This window comes from Sapajus apella, unplaced genomic scaffold, assembly GCF_009761245.1.
Source record: "Sapajus apella isolate SASKATOON/1434 unplaced genomic scaffold, GSC_monkey_1.0 scaffold19, whole genome shotgun sequence".
Taxonomy (NCBI): Eukaryota; Metazoa; Chordata; class Mammalia; order Primates; family Cebidae; genus Sapajus; species Sapajus apella.
In genome coordinates, this window is record NW_022436959.1 from 19,131,290 (window position 1) to 19,158,183 (window position 26,894).

General features: G+C 35.9%; 1 protein-coding gene and 2 long non-coding RNA genes across 14 annotated transcripts in view; 1 reads left to right on the forward strand and 2 right to left on the reverse strand.

The window, feature by feature from the left end:
• HDAC9 (histone deacetylase 9) overlaps positions 1-26,894 on the reverse strand; it is an 898,499-nt gene that overhangs the window by 750,631 nt on the left and 120,974 nt on the right. The gene's annotated exons all lie outside the window — the stretch shown is intronic.
• Positions 786-22,067, reverse strand: LOC116557244. The gene is made up of 3 exons (XR_004271437.1): positions 20,588-22,067; positions 5,404-5,407; positions 786-797 (listed from the first exon to the last, which is right to left on the reverse strand). It is a non-coding gene; the product is annotated as an uncharacterized LOC116557244 (long non-coding RNA).
• On the forward strand, positions 15,132-25,815 carry LOC116557247. Of its 2 annotated transcripts, XR_004271440.1 has the most exons (3): positions 15,132-15,492; positions 24,937-24,972; positions 25,712-25,815. It is a non-coding gene; the product is annotated as an uncharacterized LOC116557247 (long non-coding RNA). The 2 variants fall into 2 exon arrangements; XR_004271441.1 differs by lacking the exons at positions 24,937-24,972; positions 25,712-25,815 and adding an exon at positions 20,477-20,663.

Consider the following 26,894-nt stretch of genomic DNA (forward strand, 5'->3'; position numbering starts at 1 on the left):
TCTTCTGGGCCTTAATTCAAATCCTTAACTGTTTGAAGTCATCTGAGTTTCTGACACTTACCAGTCCTAAAGTTTGGTTCATTCCAATTGTCTAAATTTGGGCTTGTCTATTTTTCATTAATGATGTCATAATTCCCTCAAATACCCAGCTCAGTAATTCATCCATTCTTCCTTCAAAATATGTTTTAATATTATTTCCTTTCATTCTGATCCTTAACTCCCTAGTGTGCCTTTATCACCTCAATCCTAGACTAACATGTGTTTTCCCCATGAGCCTCCATACCTCATAATCCCTCTATTTTATTCCACATATACCAGGATTAATTTTCTTAAGATTTCGCTTTGAGGTATCACCCATTTATTCCAAATAACCAATACCCCAGTACCATGCCAAGCTTTCAAATTCCACCCAAAGTGATTTTTCTTAATTGAAGTCACTCCATAGCAAGATGTTTCCAAGCTTTAATAAACTGCAGTTGGAAATTTATTAAATTACTATGTCAGCTACATGTGACTAGATATTCCACATCAGTAAGAAATACTTAATGCAGCCTAAAAATAACTTCTCATCATGCTTCCTACAAATCTTACATGTGCAAGAAGTAAAAGTTGACTCTTTCACAGCAATTCTCTGTAGACAGTTGCCCTGGCAGCTCCCTAACAACAGTGTAAGCTGGGACTGCCAGCCTGCCAAAGATGTGGGACCAGCCTACTCCAGTGGAAAAAGCAAAGAAAACACCCAGTGGAGGTCTTAAGTCAAGTGGGATACAAACAGACTTACTAACTCTCCTGGCTTGCTCAGAACTAAGAGGTTCCTGGGACATTGGAATTTCTATGTTAAAAGTAAGAAAGTCTCAAGCCAACTGGGATGAGTCAGTAGCCCTAGTTAAGACCATGATGCATGTTGCCAAGCTGCAGGAGAAGCACTAAGTACAATCAGGTCAGGGAAGTCAAGGCCATGGGGTAGGATGCCAGAGTCCATGGTACCAAAGGCCAAGGCCAAAATACGTGGATCCTATCTTGCCACAGCTTGCCAATTCAAATGCTTTGCTGCCCCCCATCTCCACAGCAGTACATCATGAGTCTTAATTTAGCCAAGTGTATGAACTACCTCTTGACACTACATGAGATACCAAGGTCTGTTCACTTCATCTGTTTAGTTCATTCCAGGACAAAATTGCAAGTGCATCCAGAGTGTACATAGAAAATTCTATTTTATAAGCTAGAAAGCCAGGTATGTATGAAGTGTAACTATTTTAATTTCCTTAAACTGAACTTAATTCCTACCTTAAACCCCCAATTCCAGCTAATAGCAGACAACTTAATTGAGTCACTTCAAGTAAATGCTATCTAATTAGTGATTACTCAGTTACTTCTGATTTAAACTCTGTCAACTTGGAATAAAATACCCATGTCTTGTCTTCTTTAAGATCCCACAAACCTCTCTAGGGTTTCTGGGTCAGAGGGGAATGTAGGGCTCTTCTCAAATTTCAGGAAGCAACAAAGTCCCCTGGAAGGCTGTTGATTACAGCCCACAGTGTATGTAGATCTGGGGTGGGGACCCAATAATTTGCATTTCTAATAAATTCCTAGGTGATGCTAATGCTGCAAAAGGAATCAGAGGTCATGCAATGAGAGCCACTGGGACAAGGATAGGTCTCTTCCAGGTGACACTGGCTCCTCATTGGTCTTTTTCCAGTCTGAACTGTCTCTCTCAAGTTTATCATCTCTGCTTTTGCAACAAAACAACTCCAATTGAGGGAATGTGTTCTCTTTCCAGGTCCATGAAGGGGTGTAGCTTTAAGGGCAAGAATCTCCCGGCACCACGCCCCGCTCCCATTTCTCTCCATCCGGGAGATTCAACAGTTTATGTTTGAATTTCGCAGGCACGAAAAGAAACTAAAAGTCAATCACTCCAGTGGAAGTTCTAAGGAACTCCTTTCATTGGCCCAGCGTGTTGGAGAAGGTGGGGGTTTCTCCCAGGATAAAAGTCCATGCTCCCTCACCTGTGCCGGATTTCCAGCTTTTTGGAATTGCCTCAGATACGGTGGGAGCTCTCTTCAGGATTTTCCCCTCTGGAATCCCCTTCTACATCCCTTTGTGGAAGCCTTTCTTTTCTCCTTTTCTTCTCTTTTCTCTACTAAATAAAATCACCTTTCTGCAACTCTTCTTGGGTCCGATATTCACTTTATGAGCATACCGTCCACCTGAAGTGGCCCCACCACTACTTCCTTAAGAGGCTGGAGGTCAAGAACCCACAACCATCACCAGTATCCGAAACAAAGTCTGGTTACACAGCGAAGGTGGAATGAGTATCCTACCTGTCTTAAGTAGAGGATGAGTCATATAGTATAATCCAAAGAAATGTGCAGTTGTAGAAGCACTTCAACTACTACACCCAAATTATGGTTTTGCTATATCCTCAGTGTCAGTATCTTTTCATTTTGCACACATAGCTCCCTTTGGTTGCATCCTGTAGCTTGTTAAATAGTATTGATCCAGTATACAGTGAAGAAAAATGACTAGAAGTAATCAGTCTTTGTCTCTTAATAGCCATGTGACCTTAGAAAAGTTTTTTACATCTACTTGCTATCAGTTTTCTTACCTACAAAATAAAGCTAATATCCTCCCTACCATGGCAATCTCACAAAATATTTCCAAGATTCAAAGGTAATGTATGAGATTATGCTTTGAAATTAATTAAATATTAAGCTTAAGTTATGATACAAATAACTTCTCATCATCCTAAGTAGTTAAAAGTTTATAAAACCTGGATACATACAATTTTTGTTCTTTTAAATACTTACTTCTAATACTGCCAGTCACTCACTGGTCAAACTCACAGGCAGTTAGGCAGTGGGGAACTGGAACCCACTGTGTACATCTCTTTCCAACCCCATGTTCAGTGACATTAAGTTGGTACCTTGAAATCAACAAATGCTACAAATAAAAACTTGTGTGTTGTTTATTTTCAGAGAGTTGGTTGTTAAAATATTTACCAGAATACCACTGTCTATAAGACACACTGGGCCTCTCAGAGGTATATTTCCAATATACCTGAGGTAAACTTTAATAAAGTGATAGTTTTTGATATAGCGATAAAAGCTACTTTTTTAATACTACACAAAAATATTTTCATTTAAGCAAAACATATTAAAATATAAACGAATATGGTGTTTTAGCATATGTACTCCTTTATCGGCAGCAGTAATTTTCACATCAAATGGGGTAACAATGACCTAGGGCACTTGTTTAAAATGAAAATTTCAGAACCATGCTACTAAAAAGAATGTGAACAAGAGTTCTGGGCAAAACCATTCAGGACATAGGCATAGGCAAGGACTTCACAACTAAAACACCAAAGCACTGGCAACAAAAGCCAAAATACACAAATGGGACCTAATTAAACTCCAGAGCTTCTGCACAGCAAATGAAGCAATCATTAGAGTGAATCGGCAACCAACAGAGTGGGAAAAAGTTTTTGAAATCTACCCATCTGACAAAGGGCTAATATCCAGAATCTACAAAGAACTAAAACAGATTTACAAGAAAAAACAAACAAGCCCATTCAAAAGTGGGCAAAGGATATGAACAGAACTTTACAAAAGAAGACATATATGAGGCCAACAAACATATGAAAAAAAGCTCATCACTGGTCATTAGAGAAATGCAAATCAAAACTACATTCAGATACCCTCTCACACCAGTTAGAATGGCGATCGTTAAAAAATCTGGAGACAACAAATGCTGGAGAGGAGGTGGAGAAATAGGAACACTTTTACACTGCTGATGGGAGTGTAACTTAGTTCAGCCATTGTGGAAGACAGTGTAGCGATTCCTGAAGGACCTAGAAATAGAAATTCCATTTGACCCAGCAATCCCATTACTGGATATATATATCCAAAGGATTATAAATTATTCTATTATAAGGACACATGCACACAAATGTTCATTGCAGCACTATTTACAATAGCAAAGACTTGGAACCAACCCAAATGCCCATCAATGTTAGACTGGACAGGGCAAATGTGGCACATACACACCATGGAATACTATGCAGCCATAAGAAACAATGAGTTGGTGTCCTTTGTAGGGACATGGATGAACCTGGAAACCGTAATTCTCAGCAAACTGACACAAGAACAGAAAAATCAAACACCACATGTTCTCACTCATAGGTGGTTGTTGAACAATGAGAACACATGGACACAGGGAGGGGAGCATCACACACTGGGGTCTATGGCAGGGAACTAGGGGAAGGACAGCGGGCGTTGGGGAGTTGAGGAGGGATAACATGGGGAGTAATGCCAGATATAGGTGATGGGGAGGAAGGCAGCAAACCACATTGTCATGTATGTACCTATACAACAATCTTGCATGTTCTTCACATGTACCTCAAAACCTAAAACGCAATTTAAAAAATTATAAAGAGTTCTGGGCAAAGGATCTAGAAAAGGCCTTTTGCACAAGCTCTGGGGAATCCCAAATAGAAGGTCCTAAGATGACATGTGAAGCTATGGATGAAACAAAAATCTCACATTCTGGCTTTCAAAGTCCTCTACCACATGGTCATTAACTTCCTTCTCTCCATTTCGAAACGTTCCTGTAGGTGTGCCTCCCCTGAATTCAGAAGCTATCATCACTGCCCTGCAACAGAATCCTTGACCTTCAAACTTACTTCTGTTGTTTCTCAAATGGCCCCGTTTCTGAAATGTAGGGATTTGGTTCCACTGTCTCTATGTCCCAGCTCTCTCTGTGAACCTACTACTTGACAAGCTGTCAGCAAATGTTAGGCAAAAATCAATAGGACATGTTGGTTAAAAGCCAGGCTCTGGAGTCAGACAGACCTGTTTTCTCACCAGCCTCTTCCACTCAAGTTGGTCAAATTCTATGCCCCAGCTTCCTAATCTGAGAAACAGTGGCATGTTAAATGAGTTGTACATATAATCCTCAGTGCCTAAACAGCTAAATAAATGTTAGTTGCTTTTTATTAATAAGATCATTAATAATAAATAAATGAATGAATGAAAAGAACAAATAAGGAAAACTGTCAGTTCAATTTCTGAGAAATAACATTAGTTTGGCCACGCTAGCCTACCTGCCTCTTCTCTAAACTTCCATAACACTTATTCTTCCTTCTACATACTAGCAATATATCAGTCACTGCTTTTTGCTGTTATTCACAATTTTAAATATAATTATGTTCCCCAATTACACCTAAGACTTCACCTAAGAAGCATCCAAGACGCATTCTTGGTCTTGGCCCTACTTTTCCCAGCATAGGCTTAGTTACCAGGACTCTGTTGTACCTGATACACTGCCTCCCTGATATAACAGGTGTCTGGAAGGGATAAAGCTCTCCCTTTGTACTTTCTCACAACTATGTAATCTGACACAGATCACCCAGCTAGGCAAACTGAAGAACCAACAAAGGTGAAAGCCAGATTAAGAAAGCGACCCTTACATATTTTATGTCAGTGTTTGTTCGGATTATGAAACTATGAATGTTACTGATGCAGATGACTATATAAATGAAGACCAAAGTTAGAAAAAAAATTTGGTTTACCTCTTTGCCAAGTTTCCTGCAGTATGTCTTGAAAGCTGTCCAATGTGGACCTTGTGTTGACAAAATAAAATAGATTTCAGAGCCTTTTATACTAGCAAACTTAGTAATTGTTTTAAGGGCACATACTGGCAACAAGTCAGGACAGGTATACAAATTGAAATCTTGCAAAAAGTAGCAAAGAAAGGGAATCAAGAAAGAAGGATGAAGGTCTGTGTATGCTCCATTCCCCCACAGGCTACAGAATACTGCTGAACCTTTTGCCAAAGCAATTTTACTTTAGTCACAAAAGTCCTGCTGTACAAAATTAACTTGTTTTATAAATTAGCTGTCAAATCCTTGGAGAAACCAACCATGAACAATTTGTTCTTGGTTATATTTCCATTATTGTCACTATTTAATCCATAGTTTAGTGATTAATGGTTTTCTAAGAAAACTTGTTTGAAGTATAAAGATTGAAATCTGTTAAACCAAGTAAGACCCGAAAAGATTCATTCCTCTTGGGGTCTCATCAGTCCTGAAACTGCCTTGGCATAATTAATGGTCTAAGAGATGAAACAGGACTCCTATTCTGTCATGTCTCTTCTATTTACGTCTTCAAAAATGAAAAATAATGAGTAAAGGTGTAAAACAAATTGCTTGATATGCCAAGAAGCAGAATAATCTCATTAAAATAATTAGAATTTCATCTCAAATTATTCAATACTCTGTTTCACTGCAGGAAAAGCCCAGTTTGGGTGATCCCCTTATGTATGTGGGCATTGTTTATGACCTGCCATTAGAAATGTTCACCAGAATGTACTTTCTGAAGCTTGATAAGAAACCTCTAGACATGCTTCTCTCAGAATTTAAAGGCTGTTTGGGGGCAACAATTTTTCAGAAGTATATACTTACAGACAAAATTGTTTACTCCTTTAGTTTAACTCAGTCTCCTAAATATCCAAGAGAAGAGTACAGAACACAAAACTATTTAGTATGAGCCCATGCTCATAAATTCGTGGAAATGATGTTTGCATATATAGCAGACTAGAAAGGGCAGCAGAAAATGGTAATAGTGGATTTATTCAGGAATTGGGTAAAGGGCATTAAAATTTTCCTTTATGCAGTAAACATGAATTAAGAACACTGACAGTAGCTCACCCTGGCTCTACAGCATTTGGGGTCAACAACTTGTGTCCCTGAACTGGTAGAATGCAAATCATTATTGTAATCCAATCTGATTTAATGTAGTATGCTATTTTTTGAGTAAGTACCAACTATGAGAAATGCATTTTGCAAATATCATGAGCAATAGAGATACAAGGTTTAATTAGAATCCATGCCTACAGAGACACTGAAATCTAGTGGGGGATAAAGACACAAATAGAAATAACTATGACAGAAAAGTAAATTTGAAGCGTTCTATGAAAAACCAGGGAGGAAATGACTAGCTCCAGCTAGGGGAACAGGTGAAGGTTTTACAGAAAAGAAAGCAACAGAGAAAAGTCTATAATTTTCCCAAGATGTGGAGGCTTGGGACAAACTTGGTTAAAAGGCACATGTGAGGGAGTGCTGGGTTCTACAGTAACAAGGAAAGAAACAGACTATACTAAAAGGCTATAATTAGACCCCATATTAATTATACTGCAACCCTGGGAGCTTCTGGTTTTGGTTTTGGATCCTCTAGCATCAAACTTGGCACAAGGTAGTCACTTGACATATATTGAGAGAAGGCAGCCAAGCCTCATGGAATCAAGGAGGGAGACAACCCCAAGTAGGGCAGTTATGTCAGTGTAAGTTCCAACTGGAAGATCACTAGAGCTTTAAATGTGAAAGTGCACTTATTTTCTATGTGCTTAAATATAATGTCTCATAATGAGTAAGCAACAAAAATCACAAATGCACTCATTATTTTACATTCAATGAAAAATAATTTGTTTTCATTTAATATTACAAAAACATTAAATGAGATTAATATTAACTGATTTTTCAGTTTGTATCTTTCCATGTCTACATGTATGATTTCACATTTTCATTAGTTTTAACAGTAGAATACAAATATGATTTACTTTTTACCAAAGGATAAGAAAAACTTAGAGAATATTACACTCAAATCCAGTAATACTTCAATTAACATTTACCAATAATAGTTAAATTAACTAATCCTTTAGGAAGGACATATCTAAACCAAAGCCAATGTAGTGAGAAACATTATCTCCTTTTGCATCAATTCTCTGTATTTCCTAGCTCCCAACTCCCACAAAGAGGCTCTGGTCCTTCACATCCCTTAATCTTATCAAAAAGTGGAGAAGACTACCGTTATAATTCCACTCTAGTTAGTACTCATTCCTATTTAAAATTAACTCAAAATATTTTCACTTTCTAGAGCTCCCTAATTGGCAATGTTTTTCTATTCCTAATAGGAAAGGCATTTTCTCACTTTAAGGGATTCTTGAATTCTTAGGTTGCCTACCAAGCCTACTTAGCTGACTTAGGTAGTCCTAAACACTAGCCCATATAGTGCCTCTTCTTGGGGCTGGTGTAATGACGAGCACAGCCCCTTGAGAGGAGATGCAGTTTGATCACCATAAAGTGAGGAGAAACTCAGATGCCACTGCCTATCACCCAGTGAGTCTATGCAATGAAAAACCTTGCACAACTGAACATAGCAACCCTGCTTAAAGGGCAATCCAATTTAATGCTTGTGGGATGATTGGGGAAGAATGCACAAATGCACACTGTAAGGCCAGACTGGTTCCTTACTCTTCTGGGACACTGGCTAAGGCTGCTGGAAACTTCAGGGAATAAACGAGCATATGTTACATTTTCTGAAGTGAGCCTGTATTACCACAGCAAAAAGTTGTCTGCCAGGAGGTCCCTCACTCTAAGCTTGCCCCCAGTGGATTTTGGGTTCCAGGTATAAACTGAGCACCAACCTTCACCTCCTTTAACCTTAGTTGCCTAAGCTTTGCTTAAGACAAAGATATTTTTCTCAGTATTTAAAATTTGTTGTATATTCTTGCTTATGTGAAACACATCCTTCTGCTTCCCAGATTATTTCTGCCTGTAGTTATGAAGTCTCTAACAAATAATTATGTTGTTGGAATGCATTAATCTCATTAATAGAGCTATTACTGCATCCAGTAAATAATGTTGATGATAGGCTTTTAAAATCAAGTTTTAAAACTACTTTTAGGAGTTCTGTTTACTTATGCACTGTCCCTACTTCCAAAAAAGGATTTGAGATGCCTTAAAACACAAAGACTAAAACCCATTAACTTTGCATATAAAATCAAAGTCAAATAACAACAAGGAAATGGTATCCCAAAACCCAGACTGAGCAAAATGACCTCATCTGAGCACAACATTTAATTCTGGTAGTTCTCTATTGCTCAATCGCAGGAACCTAATAGGTCATTTCGGGTGATAAATGCTATTCTGGTGCTGAGAACAAAGAGGAATTTATCATGTGAATTTTTCTTTGCAATTCATCAGATTACATACTGAATAAGGTCTTTGACAGCAGCTCTCATGAACCATGCAAAGGCGTCTTTAAGGGCTAGTTTCATGGACACGCGACCTGTGGACCAAGCTTAGAAGAGCACCACACTTGGTTGAATGCTCTGCTGTTGCTGACTTGAAATTATTAATAATTTTTAACCAGGATTCCCACATTTTCATTTTTCATTGGGCACTATAAATTATGTAGCTGGTTAAGATATCTTTCATCCAGCTTTTTCTTCGGTCAGCCCCTAAGTTTTTTGTTTTAGGATGTTTCTCCTTTGGCAGTAGAAAGTACATTATTTGTAGAATTTAACCTATGTTTTTCTGTGTATTAAAAATAATCCACCATGGTTATGTAGATCCTCATCCGTTGTTGCACCCATCATTCTTAAGTCTTCTAAACACTAAACTTAAGCAATAATACAATTATGTGGGGAGTAGAGGGAACGCCAGTATTTTTCTCTCTTTATATGTTTAACTTCAAGACACCATTCATCAGAAATCACATATTTATTAGGATGGCTTGTAGATATAGTTAAATACTTTGCTGTAAAATCAGTAAATGGGCTTCTGGTTTAAAATCAATGACCCAGTTAGATGAAGCTTGACTTCATCAAATTGAAGAATTTGATCTTTGAATCATGCTTTCCACGATTTTTTCCCTTGATCTAATTGTCTTAAAAAGTAAATTTTCAAAGGTGTTCAAAGACAAGTAAAATATCCTCAGAGGGCATTTTGTGCCTCACTCTACCTTCAGACCTGTTATAGTCACTCCTTCCTACCTGACAGGTGGACTCCTAGCCTGTTCTTTCCCAATTTTTGTGCATAGTTGAAAGACATCTTTGCCATCCATAATTCACCAAGTAAAAGAGAACTTGGCAGCTGCTGTCCATATGATTGATGAAAACTCTGTCTGCATGTAGTAGCATTAGAGGCACCTATCGGCATATCAGGCATGGCACTGAGGCTGCTGCTGGAATGTGTTAGAAGGTGTTGTGACTCCAGTATCCTGCACTCCCCTTTCAACAACTACAATTTTCTAAGCACTGTGCCTGGCACAGGAAACACAACACTTGGCAAGACATTCTAGCCAGCCTGCAACTTAGAATCTAATGAACAATTAATTAGATGAGTAGATGGATCATTATCACACCATGTATATGTGACACAGTGGCATTACAAAGGAAGCAATCAGGGAAGGTTTTCTCAAGAATGTGACAGTCAATCTCATTTTAAAATATTTAGCTATATTATCAATTTACAATGTAACTTATTAAATACAGATTTATGTATGAGGTTAGAAGTGAATTTACTACAAATTAAAGAGGTTTAAGCACAGGGCCCTTTCCTTGCATCGGCCCCTTCTGAGATCTTTTCACTAATTTTGTATTTGTAATTCCATGTTCTTTTTCTTAAAGAGGGCCCCACAGAACTGTGTAAGTCTCATAACCCACAAAACCTGGATCCTCATCTGCATGGGTTCCCATGCTGGATTTTGATCTTAGCACACATAGAGTCCTTTTCAGAATGACAGGTTCACACAACTGTATTCTGTTAAAAATGTTGGTTCCATTTTACTACCTCGTAAACTTAAAAAGATAACAGGACTAGTTTGGAAGGCTGCAAACTTTACCCTAGTCAGCCTAATTTTCTCAGGCTATACTTTCTTCCTGAGTTCAAAATTGTATTGCTAATTCCAGGCTTCTTCCTATTAAAAGCATAAAGACAAGAAGAAGGTGATCATATGCATTTTGGTGTTGATCTGAGAACCAAAGCGAGGTAAGGGGTAAAAACTTTTTTAAAAATGTGCTAAGAAGAAAGTCCTTCAACTGCAGCTCCTTTCAGAAACTAGAACTTCTCACTTCTTAGTCTCACCCGCCTGCAGGAGCTTTCTAGACAACTTCACTGGGGGGAAGGAAACATAATTTGCCTATTTTTCTCTAGAATCTTGCTCTCAAATGTCATGGATTTCCTTTATAACAGTGATACAGAACATCAAGATTGTTGAATGGGTACAACTGCATTTTCAGGGATATGGTATTTAAGATAACTTTTAATCAAAGGAGTATGTACCTACCACAAATATTGAGTTTTATGCATCATTTTCAGTAAGTTTTGCTGCTTTAATTAAATATAAGGTTATCTACTTCTGGGATCAGTTTTCTTCTTTAAAAAAATCAATTGGCAACAAGAGAAATAACAAAATTCAAATAGGAACAGTAATTCTTGGAATATTAAGCCACCACCTTTATTCTATGAAACTGTCTGTGACAAGAGGTCTATTAAACAGTGTTTACAATTATTTTGCCACTAAACATTAACATTTCCACCAGATAAAGCACAGTAATTAAAAATTGCAAGCTAAAGAAACTAAATTCACATGATGCCATTTCCAGCAAAATCTATTTTGATTGATTCTGGATAGAAATGCAAATAAATCTTTTGAGCATCTATAGACTAAAGAAGATTGCCATGAGAGTTAAACATAATTATTATAACACAAGCCAAAATGAATAAAAAGTGTATTAGCACAGTGGCTTAGAAAAAGAGACACTCAAAGAATACAATTCATCCGATAAGCACCAACAGGTCACACTGTTTCAAACCAAGAATGCCAACAAAAGTTCTCAAAATATTAGGAGAAAATCTTTAGACGCTATTATAACCTTACACAAAAGGTGCAAAAAAAATAATATGATATTTCTAATAGTGGAAAAATTACAGCAGGCAGCAGGCTACATTGTTACTTGATATTGAAGGGCCTTCAGCTAAGCAGCACAAGATTACCTTTGCCAAAGCCTTTCTCATGTAAATTGGGAAGGGTTTTATCAGATATGGTTCCAGGCTCTTTATCTGCACCTAAAAGTGTTGATAACAAATTATTAACTTTTGAAATAGTCCAGTCTTTAAACAGTTGTATATTGGTAGAAACTAAAAAAAAAAAAAAAAATTAGCTGTGCAATCACTTTGTGTGTGATCATACAATTTTAGCAAGGTCAATTTCAATGGAATTGCATCTTCCCAAAAATGAACTTAAACTTTCCCTTCTCCTCCCATCAACCAGAACATTTACCAGATATCAACAGTATCTTGTAGTAAACAGTGAATTTTTATATTCTTTCAAAAATTTTTTAGCTGAATAATTTTATTTAAATAAGTGGATTCATCAGAAAACTAAAGAAAATACTCAGAAGGATTATAAAGTCTCTATCACAATGGGAGAAGGCTAATAAAATTTACAGCTACCCTGGCTTTAACATAAACTCATTGATCAGTATTTCAAATAAAAGGCATTCGCGGAAAGGCTTTTGTTTATGCACTCATCTAACATTCTTAACAACTTTACTTGAATGTCTTGCTCTTCAAGGGCAAAATTTATAAAACTATACTAATCTACACATCCCCTCCCACAAATCTCCTTTCCTTGCATTCCACTAATAGATCTTCCTCTCTCTAGCTTTGCTCCCCTCCAAATTACAGTTAGAATGATCTTCCCCTCAAAACATAAATCTGATCTGTTGTTGCTCTATTTGAAACCCTTCAAATGTTTCTGATTGCCCTTTAATCATCTGAATTTGACTCACAACTCACTCTTAGATCTGGTCACTGCCTGCATATCCTGCTCTATAGCTTCTGTTCTGTCTCCTAGTCTAGGCTGTAACTGGCCACGCTGAATTGCCGTCAAGTCCACAGATGTATTAATTTATCTCTCTTCTTGCCCAAACCCGCCTTCCTCAATCTTACTCCCTATTCCTTCAACTGAAATATCACTGCCAATGAACCCCTAGGCTAGGCTATGTTCCCACCATATTCCATACTTCCTTTTTCATAAACTCTCTTACACACATTCTTATTATTGCTATGGGCGGGAATGATTCTTCCTCACTCCTTGAGTTCCTTTCATATGGAAGGAGCATACTAGTGTGACACTTACTCATCCTCCATAAAAGGAGGAGTGACTGACCTGGTAGATTTTAAAAGGGCAACAGGTAGTCTGCCTCTTCTGTCCTTTTTTTCTTTTTTCCTGGGAGCTAGCTCACCTACAGGGAGCATGTGCTCAACCTCTAGGTGCTATATGTCTCACTGGGGTCAGATATTCTCCCTGCAGGGGAGCCTGCAGTTGTCCACTAATCCCAAAAAATATTAGAAAGCTTATTTGTTCCTTGATACAAGAAACATGCTCCGGTATCAGCTATAGCAGTCTAAAGGTGATATTTTGTGTTACCTGGCTGTCATACTTCTTTTTTTTTTTTATTTCTCAGTATGTTCAGAAATCAGGTAGGAACATGGAGTGGTTTTTATTGGAACCTTAAACCCCTTAAATTATAATTAATTATGTACTGTCTTTGGTGATAGTCTGTAGGCTCTAAAAGGCAGATACACATATGTCATGTGGCTTACTGATGTAGTCCTTGTAACCCAGCAAGCACCTGGCCAATAGTAGGAGCTTCATAAATATTGTTTATTGAATTAATAAATGAATAATTAGATCCCATATGTCTATACTTTCATCTTATCCACTGTTTGTCATTGCAATTATGACCAATTAAACTGTAGCTACTTAATGTGTTCCTTTTTTCCAAATTCAATCCAGTGTCTTCTACCTTAACACATTTTAGACTCTTGACATCAATCTGATATACTTTGAAAGTTTCCAATAGTCTGGGCACAGTGACTCATACCCGTAATCCCAAAACTTTGAAAGGCCAAAGTGGGCAGATCACTTTGAGTACAGGAGTTAGAGACCAGCTTAGACAACATGGTGAAACTGCATCTCTACTCAAAAATACAAAAATTAGCCAAATGAAGTGGCTGGCGCCTATAGTCCTAGCTACTCAGGAGGCTGAGGTGGGATAATCGCTTGAATCTAGGAGGCAGAGGTTGCAGTGAGCCAAGATTATGGCACTGCACTCCAGCCTGGGTGACAGAGCAAGACTGTCTTAAAAAAAAAAAGAAAAACTTTCCTATTAATGGCATTATAATTTGTTTTAAATGAATATTAGATTTCTAATTCTAGAATGATCTTCCCCTCAAAACATAAATCCAATTCTGTCATTGCTCTATTTGAAATCCTTCAAATGCTTAATCCCAGAAATATGTTAGATCTAATATTTCTAAAATTAGGTTTTCTAGATGTATAATCTTAAATTAGAAAGTGATGACCTAGGACACTAAGAATTCACTAACCTGCAGATAGTTTTCTTCCATTATGTTATTGGAGAAAAATCACACATTTAGAAAACTGTTTAAAGAACAATTCCATAAAACATTTCAGCCTTAAACTTCACATATTCTAAATTTATCTTACTCAGTGACATATAAAAAACTATAGATATGTTATGGATAAGTATATTTCAAGATAGCTGGAGAGAAGGCAAGGTAGCATTTTGGAAAATGGAAGGGTTAATTTTCCATTTTGGAAAATTCATATTGGGTTAATGAATTCCATTATGAGTATAATTGGGAGAGACAGATTATTATATTTTGAGGGTTTATAGTACTCTCATTTTTAATTTTCAATTTTTATTGAGCATAATAGAAAACAATAAGTATGATTGCTAATAAATTTTATAAGGTTACTATTTTATGTTTAAATGTGATATTTTAAAAGGACTAATGTATTTCTGAATATGACTTCCTATTTAAAAATCAAGGCACAAGTTTTCCCTTCGATAAAATGAAACTGTAACTTTATAATGAACTCCAACAGGAAAATATAAATCATATAATAGAAAAACCTGTCAGTGAATTTTTTGTCCTCCAAACTATCTTTTAAGTGAAAGATGTCTGCATAAACTAATTTGTGGCAACTTAATTTTTATTCATTCAATTATATTTAAGATTCCATGTATATGCATGAACACATAATTAAACTTTCTTGTAAGATTTGTCTCTAGACTTGAAAGAAAGTATATATATATATATTCCCAAAATTTGAGAATTATGATGCTACTGCATAAAACATAATGAAGGATTATATGTCAATAGCTTCCTTTTGTATTTATGACAAAAAGAAAAACATTCCAAAAAGAATTATAAATGAAAACCTCAGTTGTACTGGACAGGAACAAAATGTGCAATAAGCAGAAGTCTTTTGGGATGTATTTTTAAACAGGAGGTTTTGAAAACTCCAAATTTAGCTTCATAAAAAGAGGTAGTGCAAGTGTGAAGCATGTGGTCATTTTGGCATACTCAGTGTATAACTTCTCTCTTTACCTATATAAGGATATAATAAAGCTTTAGAAATGTGCAAAGCAGAAATCTTCCAGTTCTGTTTATTCACTTTCAGTCAGGTAGTAAAATATCCTAATGTTCTATGAAGAAATCTTCAAAATGCACTACTGGAAAAGCCTGCTAAAGAGAGAGAAAGCAACAAGTTCTTTATTTAGCTACTGAGCAGTTTAAAGGAGAGGATCAGTGAGGGTTTTTTTAATCCAACTATGTCTGTAAGTATCAGTCAATTTTACTAAATTTCACTGTATTTTTCTACTTCCTCTGCAGCTTTTTTGGGGAGGACAAAGGGAAGCTTCAATGTTCTTCATCCTCTTATTTACCTCTTCTTTATTATCCTTTCTCCTTCTTCTGGCCTTCTTTCATTACTGTAATTACTTTACATTCTTGTATTTCTTTTAGAAAGTCAATTTCTTATATACGTTCCATTTAACTTCTAATTCTACAGTCCTTGGTCATGCTTTGTAGAGAAAGGCCTCCTTTCTCTTAGTGATCGGAGATAGGAAGCAGTAATGGAGGGAACAGTACAGATGTGAATGTGTGTGATGTTTCTGTGCCTCCCAATCTCAAGAGAATACTGAACACTTCCCAGAACCTACTGTGGCCAAAGCACCCATGGTGGGGGCGGGGGTGGTGGTGGGGGGATTGGGGGTTGGGCAGGGAACAAACCTGTTTGCAGAGGTTAATTTGTGCTAAGAATTTAAATGTGACTTTCTGCCTATTTCCATGGCGCTATGTGACTTTCAGTTCAATTTTGAAAAATTTTGGTACCCTAAGGACCACTATGGTTTTAAACTCAATTTTAAATTGATATCCAGAATTTGAATCAGCCAAGAACTATGAATCATATCTAAAGGAAACTGGATTTTCAGTCACCAACAGCTGATTAAGAAGAGTCTTGGCCATCAAGACACTAAAATCATTCCTCACTCTCTAATACTGCATGTCTGAAAAGAGGACACGAACTAGCATAATATTAATAAAAATGGACACTGACTTTGTAAACATTAATGAGTCAACATGTGCTCACTGTCCAAATGGCATACAGTCATACATTTGAATGATAATGAGCATAATCAAAATTTAACCCAGGTTAAAGTGCAATAAAATATATATTAAAAAAAAATTTAACCCACAAATAAACCTACAGTAGTATGTCCACAATCTAAATGAAGTTAACTGTACAGCCTTACTAAAAATGTTAATGAAAAGACATAACATTTTCCTGAATAGAAAGGTCAACATTGTAATGACAATAATTGTGCAATTACAATTAGTGCAATTACAGACTATTTTGAAAGGAGAATTTGCACACTGAATTTTACATGTTGATTCTGGAAGAAAAGATATGTGTGAATAGTCAAGGGAAGTTTTAAAGAGAAAAATAAAGAGGGAGACTTTCCCTTAGATATAAAAATTACTCTAAAACCAGAATAATTTAAAGAATGTTTTACTGACAAAGAAATATTATAATAAATGTGTAGACACGTGCATATATAAACTAGTATAAGATGAAAATGAAATTAAACAGGTGAACTCCACAGGAATTAAATATTTAACAATTAAAAAAGAAAACAAAATGAGTGGCAACAAGACAGAAGATTATATTGTTTTATTAATAATCTTGGGCCTAGGGAGATATTTGACTGCCTGTACTTGTGTTATGGCGCTATCATTTAAAACTGTGTAGCCTTGGATAAGTGATTTACCTATAGTCTATAGAAGGAAGCTGAAGTGTCTTATTCATTGGGTTGCTGTGAGGCTTCAATAAAAACATACACACAAAGTACCCCAGCATCCAAAAAAAAAAGCCAGAAACCATAAGCAAAAAAGAATGACTTGTAAATATGTCAACTTTTAGGTATTTTGTGAAACAAATGTTACAAGAGGTAAAAGAAAGAAAATGTCTGTAAATATTTACAACATACAATCAAAGGCTATATTAAAAACTCTTTAAATTACTAAAAAAAACAAACACTCTTAAGAAAAATAAGATACATGTCATGAACAATCTGCTCCCAAGAGAAATATAAAGGCCCACAAACATATGATATTCTTCTCAACTTCACTAATAATCAAATAAATACATTTCTTTTTTCTCACCTGACTGGCAAAAACTGTTATTCATACTATTGTAAGAAGAGTGAGTAAAAAAGGACTTTCTCATGCAAGAATGAGGAGAGAATAAATCTGTCAAACCTTTTAGAGAGCAGTTTATGAATGTATATGGAAATTAAAATATGTATTAACTTTCCCTTAACAGTTCTATTTGTAAGAACTTAGCCTAAGGAAATAGAGAAGTATACAAAAACTTACAAAAGAGGTATTTCTTTATACTATTATTAAAATAGCAAAACAAACCAATAATCTAAGAACTGTCATTACAGTTCTTAGAAGGGGAAACAGATCACCAAAAGTTTTCAATAAGAAAAAAGCAAAATAAAGAATACTACATGTAGTATAATCAATACCATTTAAAATGTTTCAAATATGTAGACAGCAATAGAGGTTTACATTTGCAAAGAAAAAGTTCTGGAAAAACATGTATCAAACTGTAATCAGTGGTCATGTGGATGGGGTAAGAATGTTATGGAAACATTCACTTTTTAATGTATACTGTTCAGTACTTTTAAGCATTTAACAATTCCTTTTGTAATAAGAAAAAATAGGGACATTTCTATTTTGGAAAAATAAAATATTAAGAAACTCATAATAATTGCTTTCCTAGTTTCAGATTCTCACATAATGCTAATAGCTACCTGCCTTTTTGAAAATAGGTTGCTTAGGTTTAATAAGGTCCTTGTCAAGAATTAATAGATACTTAAGTGTTAACTTCCTTTTTAAAAGAACTACAATTAGAAGAGCCACTTATAAACGAATAAAGAAAAGCATGTTTCTCAGTTCAGGGTTTAACTTGCAAGTAACATTTCCATTAGTGTTTGAAACCAAGAATTATAAACTAGATTAGGCAGCACATAATTTAAATTTAAAAATGTGCTTTATAATGTAGAAACTCAGAAGTTTCCCATACATCTAAAACTTGCACCTTTCATCATACTTTTAAAAAGGAGAAAGTTACCTTTGACCCACTACTAGCAAACTAATTCATTTCTTTCAGGAACAAGAATGACATGGAAAATTCATGATCACTATAGTAGAAACAAAACAAGATGCTCTTTTTTTTTCATCAATGAAGGGTATCAGAATCGTTTTGAGATCAGATGTTCTGCATTTTCTAAGGTTTTTAACATTTTTTACTAAAGCAAGCTGTAACTACATCTTTAAATATGGAAGGCCACCACCTAATTTCGTGAAGAATTTCACTTCCTCAGGAAGCAAAGGAACAGCCCTGTGACTAGATATTATATCCCTCAGAAAAGATCAACTTGGATTCCTCCAAGGGAGACTAACTTCCCTATCTCTAAGGCATAGAAAAAATTAACATTACTGTTCTTAGTTTAGTCCTATTTCTCCTGCCAAAAGTTGTGCGTTCCCCAGATTCTCTCAGGAAGCATCATGTTACAAAGCAGAGCATTCTGCACCAACACTTACCAGACATCTAATTTTCTTAAAGCTCAGTGTACACATCTGTAAAATAGGAGTAACATCAACTGCTTTATAAGGATACTGTAAAGACTAAATGGGATGCTGAGACTTATATGCATAATACAGCGTAGGGGTTTCATAAATGCTACTCCCTTTCTAGCATGTCTGTAGCCCGGATAATTCGTAGGGAACACACCAAGAAAGCAAAATTGGGCCAGGCGTGGTGGCTCATACCTGTAATCCCAGCACTTTGGGAGACCAAGGTGAGAGAATCATCTGAGGTCAGGAGTTCAAGACCAGCCTGGCCAACCTGGTGAAAACCCGTCCATCTCTACTAAAAATACAAAATTAGCCAGATGTGGTGGCATATGCCTCTAATCCCAGCTACATGGGAGGTTGAAGCAGAAGAATTGCTTGAACCCAGGAGGCAGAGGTTACAGTGAACTGAGGTCGCACCATTGCACTCCAGCCTGGGCAAAAAGAGCGAAACTCCATCTCAAAAAAAAAAAAAAAAGGAATACAATTGCAAAATATTACAGAAATTGTCACTGTAGAATTATAATTATATGATATTCAAAGTATGTGGTTTTTATTTAACGTGTTAAAATAAAAGATAAAAGTGAGGTCAACCAATGGAAAGAAACAGCCATGTTACATTTTAATTTCTTTTTTTAAAACAGTATATTCATAAGAGAACAAGATAACACTACTAAAAGCTTCTTGAGTAGGAAAAAAGTGAGAAATTATGCTTCCAGTGTTTGGAATCTGATTGCTTTCTTCCTGGGTTACTGAGCTCACTTTCAGAGTGCATCCCATATCCGAAGTACGACAGAGGCACTGCATCACTTCTACATAAAAGTTCCTCAAATCTTTCATGTGATGGTCTACAGTTTGCTTCATCTTTTTTGCCTGACAATTAAGGGTCTCAGTAATCTGATCAGACCTTTCCTATCCATACTGCATCCTGAACACAGATTCTCCAGGTTAGGTCAATGTACTCACAGCAAAACACTATGTGGTTATCTGTCTCTGTATAAGTGTTCATATTATTCCCGGGTTTAGGACACTCCTTCTCCCTTATTCTTGCTCAAACTAACCCATTCTTCAACTTCAGTTCAAACCTATGCATCATCAGCCTCCCACCGTGAAATCATGAATATCTATGTATCTATACACTTAGAGCTGGTTCCACAGAATTCATCACGTCTATGGGGTTCATTTTTGTATTCATACTATTAGGCTATGGCTTGCTTTGTTTGGCATGGTCTTCAGTTCTGAATAGTCATGGCTAATATTATGCTATTTTTAATATTCCAGCAAACTTTTATAGCAATGTAATAATTATGAAATTATTCACTGGTACAAAAAGTAAATATTTGTTCCCCTCCCTCACATCACATATACTCTTGGTCAGAATTATAGCATAAATTTAATGTTCACCTATAAATCACTGAATTTTTCATTTTGTTTTGGTCTTGCGAAGATCTCTCTTTCCAACTACTTACATTAAGAATAGTACACATTTCCATAGCTATTCCTGTTGCTTTATACATGTATCATGCACTTGTGTGAGCCAGGCACTATGTGTATGTTATAAAACTTAGTTTTGAAAATAATCTGGTAAATCTGACAAAATGTACTCCTTTTATACAGGTGAGAAAACAGGCTGAAAGGACCAAAGCCACAAAGCACGTAACAGAGTTGACTATAAAATAAGGGACTTATTCCAAGGTCTCCCTGCCACACTCTGCTCAATGAGGATACACAATGTGTATCCTCATATTCTACCCACTCTCACTATTGAACCCACTTAACGACTTTCAAATTTAAAACCAATTATTATGAAAACATCAAACACCAAAATAAATTTTTTTGGAAATCCAGAAAACTGTTCAGCAAATTAATTTTTTTTCTTTTTTGTACAACACACAGAACATCAGTTATATGAAAGTCCTGGGCAGGAAAACTTTTCAAGTAATAACAGTCATTTTCATTCTATGACATGGAAACACTGACAGTGTTTTTATTATTTTTTTCAACTAGAAAACTCTCAATTATGATTTCATTCCTTGACAAATGCTCCTCAACACTCACCAAATTTTGGCAGATGGCTTACAACCAAAGTAAAAAAAAAAAAAAAAAAAAAAGCATCTTCTCACTTTTTAACTCATTATTCTAGCAAATGTTCAATCAATAAAATATAAATTAGAGAAACTTAGTTTAGTAACCATCTAACTAATTGGTATTTTGAAAGTGCTTAAGTTATTCAATTATTTTTCAACATTTCCAGGTTCATTACTGAACCACTCCCATTGTATAGCCTTAATGAAAACATCCAGTGAAATATATTTTTAAAGAAAGCAAAATATAAATATTTTAAAGAGAACTAATTACAACTTTAAAAGTAATTAGGATAAAGATACCTTTAAAAATCAAGACAAAAAATACTACATAGATTCAAGAATGAGACCTTCAAAATAGCTCCCCTACCTTATTAGTAACAAAAAAAAATTAAAACTACTATGGGATACTATATTTCTTATCAGGCTCCTTGTATTTTAAAAATATTGTACCTAGTATTGAAAAGCACGTAAGTTAGGCATCATTTTGTTATGGCAAAAGTAATATAAATTTGGTACAAATTTCTGCAGTATATTTTGACAATATGTGTAAAAACCCTTAATATGTTTATATGTCTTGACCCAGGAATAACATTCTAGGATAGGAATCTATTTTAGGTAAATGGCAGCGGATGTGCTTAAGGATTTTCACAGAAGAAAATATTATAATTTATAATAGTCAAATACTCAAAACAACCTAATTATAAAATAACATTAAGAGACTGGTAAAATAAATTGGCATGCCCTCACAATGAATACTAAGCAAACATATAAAAATCTCATTTTAGAACACTATTTCATAATATAAGAAATGTTTATGGTCTGCTGCTATGGAAGGGAAAAGAAAAACCTAGAAGATCCACAGTGGTGTGGACCTAAGAATAACTTCTATGTCCTGCTGTGTGTGTGGTGGATAGCTTTCAAGATGACCCAATGATACCTTCTTGGCATTCACTCCCTTGTGTCATTATGCCCCACACTGTATCAAGGTTGATTAGTAGGGTCAGTGGAATACAGCAAAAGGAACAGTATGTCTGTCTGTCTGTCGTCTGTCTATCTAATCTATCTATCTATTTATTTGAGACAGAGTCTTGCCTATCTCCCAAGGTGGAGTGCAGTGGTATGATCTCGGCTCACTACAAACTCTGCCTCCCAGATTCAAGTGATTCTTGTGCCTCAGCCTTCTGAGTTACCGGGATTACATGCATGCACCACCACCCCTGGCTACTTTTTGTACTTTTAGTAGAGACAATGTTTTACCATGTTGGCCAGGCTGGTCCTGAACTCCTGGCTTCAAGTGATCTGCCCACCTCAACCTTCCAAACTGCTAGAATTATAGGCATGAGCCACCGCATCCAACCAGTATGTAATTTCTGAGAGTAGTTCATAAAAGACATTGTAGCTTCTACTTTACTCTCTCTTGCATCACTCACTCTGAAGCAAGAAGAGGCCCAAATGGCAAAAAACCTACACCTTCTGCCAACAGCCAGTGAGGAACTGAGGCCTCCAATCAATAGCCATGTGAGTGAACCATTTTTGAAATGGGTCCTCCAGCTCCAGTCAAGTCTTCAGATAACAGGAGCTCCAGCCCACAGCTTAACAGCTACTTTAGGAGAGACACACCAAAAATGGCCCAGTAAAACCTCTCCCAGATGCCTGACTCTCAGAAACTGTGTGGGAAAATTAATGTTTGTCATTTTAAGTTGTTAAATTTTAGGGTAATTGTTACACAGCTAAGCATGTTTCTCCATATTTTCCAAATATTTATAGATAACATGTACTGCTCTTAAAATTAGAGAACAAACTACCATTTTAAAACACTAGGCATTGTCAATGCAATCCTAATACAGATTTTTTTAAGATTAATTCCAGTGTTTCAATTCGTCAAGCTAAATGTTTCCAAAGGATTCTCACACTGATAGCACACATGCTAGTCCAGCATACATATGCTAGTTAGTTCAACTCCAAATTGAATGTTACAGTAAATTAGCAACTTTAAAACTACCCAAAAAGGTCTTTGAAAATAAAGAATAAGAGAAAGCTAAATATTAAATGCAAATAGCTGTTTAAAAAGTGAACAAATTATATCTAAGGAAAGCAAGAGAAAAAAATAATGATTAAAAAAATTATTAATTTCAAAAATACTATTACATTCTGGTAAATAAAGCCAAAGGTATTTGGAGAAGGAACGAATAAGAGGAAAACAAAAGGCAAATCTCAATATTCAAGAAAATGATAAAATAACAAAAGATGGATGAAAAACACAGAAAAAGAGTAAAAGAATTATAAATAATATTATGTATAGTTGGTTGTTAAAGAATAAATTTTAATAGTTCAATGAAATTAAAAGATCATCCCAGCTGAGTAGAATATATAAACCCTAAAGAGGTCAACAGTTTTAGAAGAAATTTAAGTAAACAGCTATTGTCAAATAAACCTTAATGATATTTTGTGTAGATTCTTTTAAACGTTGAAAGAATGGAAAAATATGGATTTTTTTTTAAAAACCTGTTTTAGAATGCTACATTCTGCTAGCTGATATGGTAAGTCAATATGGTTTTTAAAAAGTCCCTTCCTCAAGATAGTTTACTGTCCTCCTTTGTAAAACTGTCATAATAACTATAAAAATTACAATATTATAGATGGCAATGTGCAACTTGTATAATCACAAGTGATGGGCCTAGTAACTCTGACACTAAAACCTGAAAACCAGCTGACAAAACAGAAAACTATAATTCGGTATCAACAATCTTGCTAGATGAAATATATTTCAAACCCAACAGCATATTAAACAATAATAAACCATGTCCAACTGAGTTTACATCAGAAATCCCAGAATGGTTTAATACTAGGCAATCTACTAATGAAGTTACAACATCAACGGGTAAAAATCAATTAAAACAGAACCTATCTCTGCCTGCTAAATAACGTGCAGCCATCTCAATACATGTCCATAGGCCAGGAAACCAGGGTAGTTCTATAATATAATAAAGATTCCCTATCTTTCACTTAGAATAAGCACCTTATTAAATATTTAGCCAAGTGGTTTCCAACAAAGCCAGATATACAGACACCTATCACCAATATTAGGAAGAAATTGTGGCATTCTTAGCAACATAATAGAAAAAGTGCTAACATTTTTAAGTATTGGGATGGCAGATTATATGTACTTAATAATATTACTGATTATCTAATAAAAATAAGAGATTTCAGTGAAATCCATGAACTTTAATGAGATTTTGTTAAATTTTCAAATATGCCAATAAGAACAGCTGGTAAACTTTTTTTCTTTTTTTGAGATGGAGTCTCACTCTGTCACCCAGGCTGGAGTACAATGGCGCAATCTCAGCACATTGCAACCTCCACCTCCCATGTTCAAGAGATTCTCCTGCCTCAGGCCTCTGAGTAGCTGGGATTACAGGCGCATGCCACAGCGCCCAGCTAATTTTTGTATTTTCAGTAGAAACGGGGTTTAACATCTTGACCAGGCTGGACTCGAACTCCTGACCTTGTGATCCACCCGCCTCAGCCTCCCAAAAGTTGGAAAACTTTCTAGGAAAACTCCAAACATAACCAACTGACAAATCAATCAACCAATTAATCAATCTCTCTGTTCTCTCTCTCTCAATCTCTATCTCGAGGAGGTGCGTGTGCACACACACGCACGCACACACACATACATACATTTCATGCTCCATACACCTAAAAATAAAATTATCATATTTACTGAAAATAAGAAAGGGAGGGTGCTTTCTGAAGAGGTGCGAGACAAGAGAAGCCATAGAAAAGAAACGACACAACCCTAGAAAGCCATCATGCATATGAATATGATATACCAGATGAATTAACTTCTCTCTTTATGAGAAATGAGAAATGTTTCAGAAATTGTCTAAATATGTATTTATATGATTGACAAAAACAGCTTGGAATATGCCAATGGAGCCCAAGGGTATATAACAAACATTTTTAGCCGAATATTTATCTTTTCTTCAGGAGAACCAAGGCAAGAAAAACCCCCAATGGGATGAAGTAAATAAGTTTTTCTTTCATCTAGCCTATTTTCTTTGGAGTCACTAGCCTCCAAAAGCCCCACAGTTCTGGGACTACATTTTAAGTTACAAGAGAGCAGTGCCCCCTTTTGGTACCAGATGCCAAAAGTTCTTCAGATCCTCAACACTTCCACATAAAATCATTTAAACAAAGCAAACTATTGAGCTACCAATCCTTCCCACTGTAAAACAGAAATAATTTACCCACATTAGCATAATCATGGATACATTTGGCAAAGATCACTTTTCATGTATCATTTTCTTTTCTTGACAGTGACTATAGGACCTTACATACTAATAGAAAACTGATGTATATTAATTGACTGCATAGGCCTTGTTGGCTCATTCCAACACAAATCTCTCTACATAAAGGACAGACTTTCTCTAGGATAAAATGTCTACAATATCTCCTATCTAATGACATCAAAATGCTGTTTTCAACTTGCCCACCCAGGTATCAGATTTCATACTCAAATCTGGATCTTGCATACAACTGTGTGAAATGTGAAAAATGGAGTTAAGTAACTGTTTGGACATAATATTGTCTAATAGAACAGGGTAGAAGAGAATAATCCATTTATTAGAAAGGAATATTCTCTACCAGTTTCTCCCTTTCATTTCCAAGAAACAACAAATAACATCAATTCTTTGCTAACAAATAGCGTAAGCCTATTATTATACCACAGTAATTAAGTATAAACTGTTTTATTATTTTACAGTCTTTTTCAAGAAGTACCATTTTATAGCTGCAAATGAAAATAATAACAACATGACTCACATCTATATAATCCAAGCACTTTGGGAGGCCGAGGAGGGTGGATAACTAGAGGTCAGTTGTTCAAGACCAGCCTGGCCAACATGGTGAAACCCCATCTCTACTAAAAATACAAAAATTAGCTGGACATGGTGGTGCATGTCTGTAATCCCAGCTACTTGGGAGGCTGAAGGAGAAGAATCTCTTGAACCTGGAAGGCGGAGGTTCCAAGCAATGAACCAAGACTGAGCCACTGCACTCCTGCCTGGGTAACAGAGCAAGACTCCAAAAAAGAAAAAAGAAAAAAAAAAAAAAGGAAAATAATACCAACAGTATGCTCTTCCAAAATAATCAAAAATTATAAGATCTTTTCCATGCTCCATCAGTTTCCTTTGAGTGGATAGAATCATAATAAAGAGGTCTTTTTATAAACAATGCTTGGCTTCATTTCCTGCTGTCTATGATAGAATTTGCAGGTATACCCTGCTGCAAGCACGAATGAATTTCTTTATCTTATATTGTTAAATAAAGACATAAAGGTATTAATTTGCTTTTGTAAATGTTATACACATTATATATACTTATACATAATGGATATTATATATTATATATGTTTCCTATGCTGTTTCATATCACACAAGTGCTTATCAATTTCTTCAATTACTACTCACCAGTGTAATTCTTTTTTTTTTTCTTTTCTTTTCTTAGCTTTTTTTTTTTTTTTTTTTGACAGTTTCACTCTTGTTGTCCAGGCTGGAGCACAATGGTGTGATCTCAGCTCATTACAGCCTCCGCCTCCCAGGTTCAAGCGATTCTCCTGCCTCAGCCTCCCAAGTAGCTGCTGGGATTACAGGCATGTGCCACTACACCTGACTAATTTTGTACTTTTAGTAGATACAGGGTTTCACTGTGTTGGTCAGGCTGGTCTCAAACTCCCAACCTCAGGTGATCCGCACGCCTCAGCCTCCCAAAGTGCTGGGATTATAGGCGTGAGCCACCATGCCCGGCATCTATCAGTGTAATTCTTAACTATATACTTGGAAAAGCACCAAAGTGAGATTTTCCTCAGCAGTATGAATACCCTTTTTTTTTTTTTTTTTTTTTGAGACAGATTTTCACTCTTGTTACCCAGGCTGGAGCGCAATGGC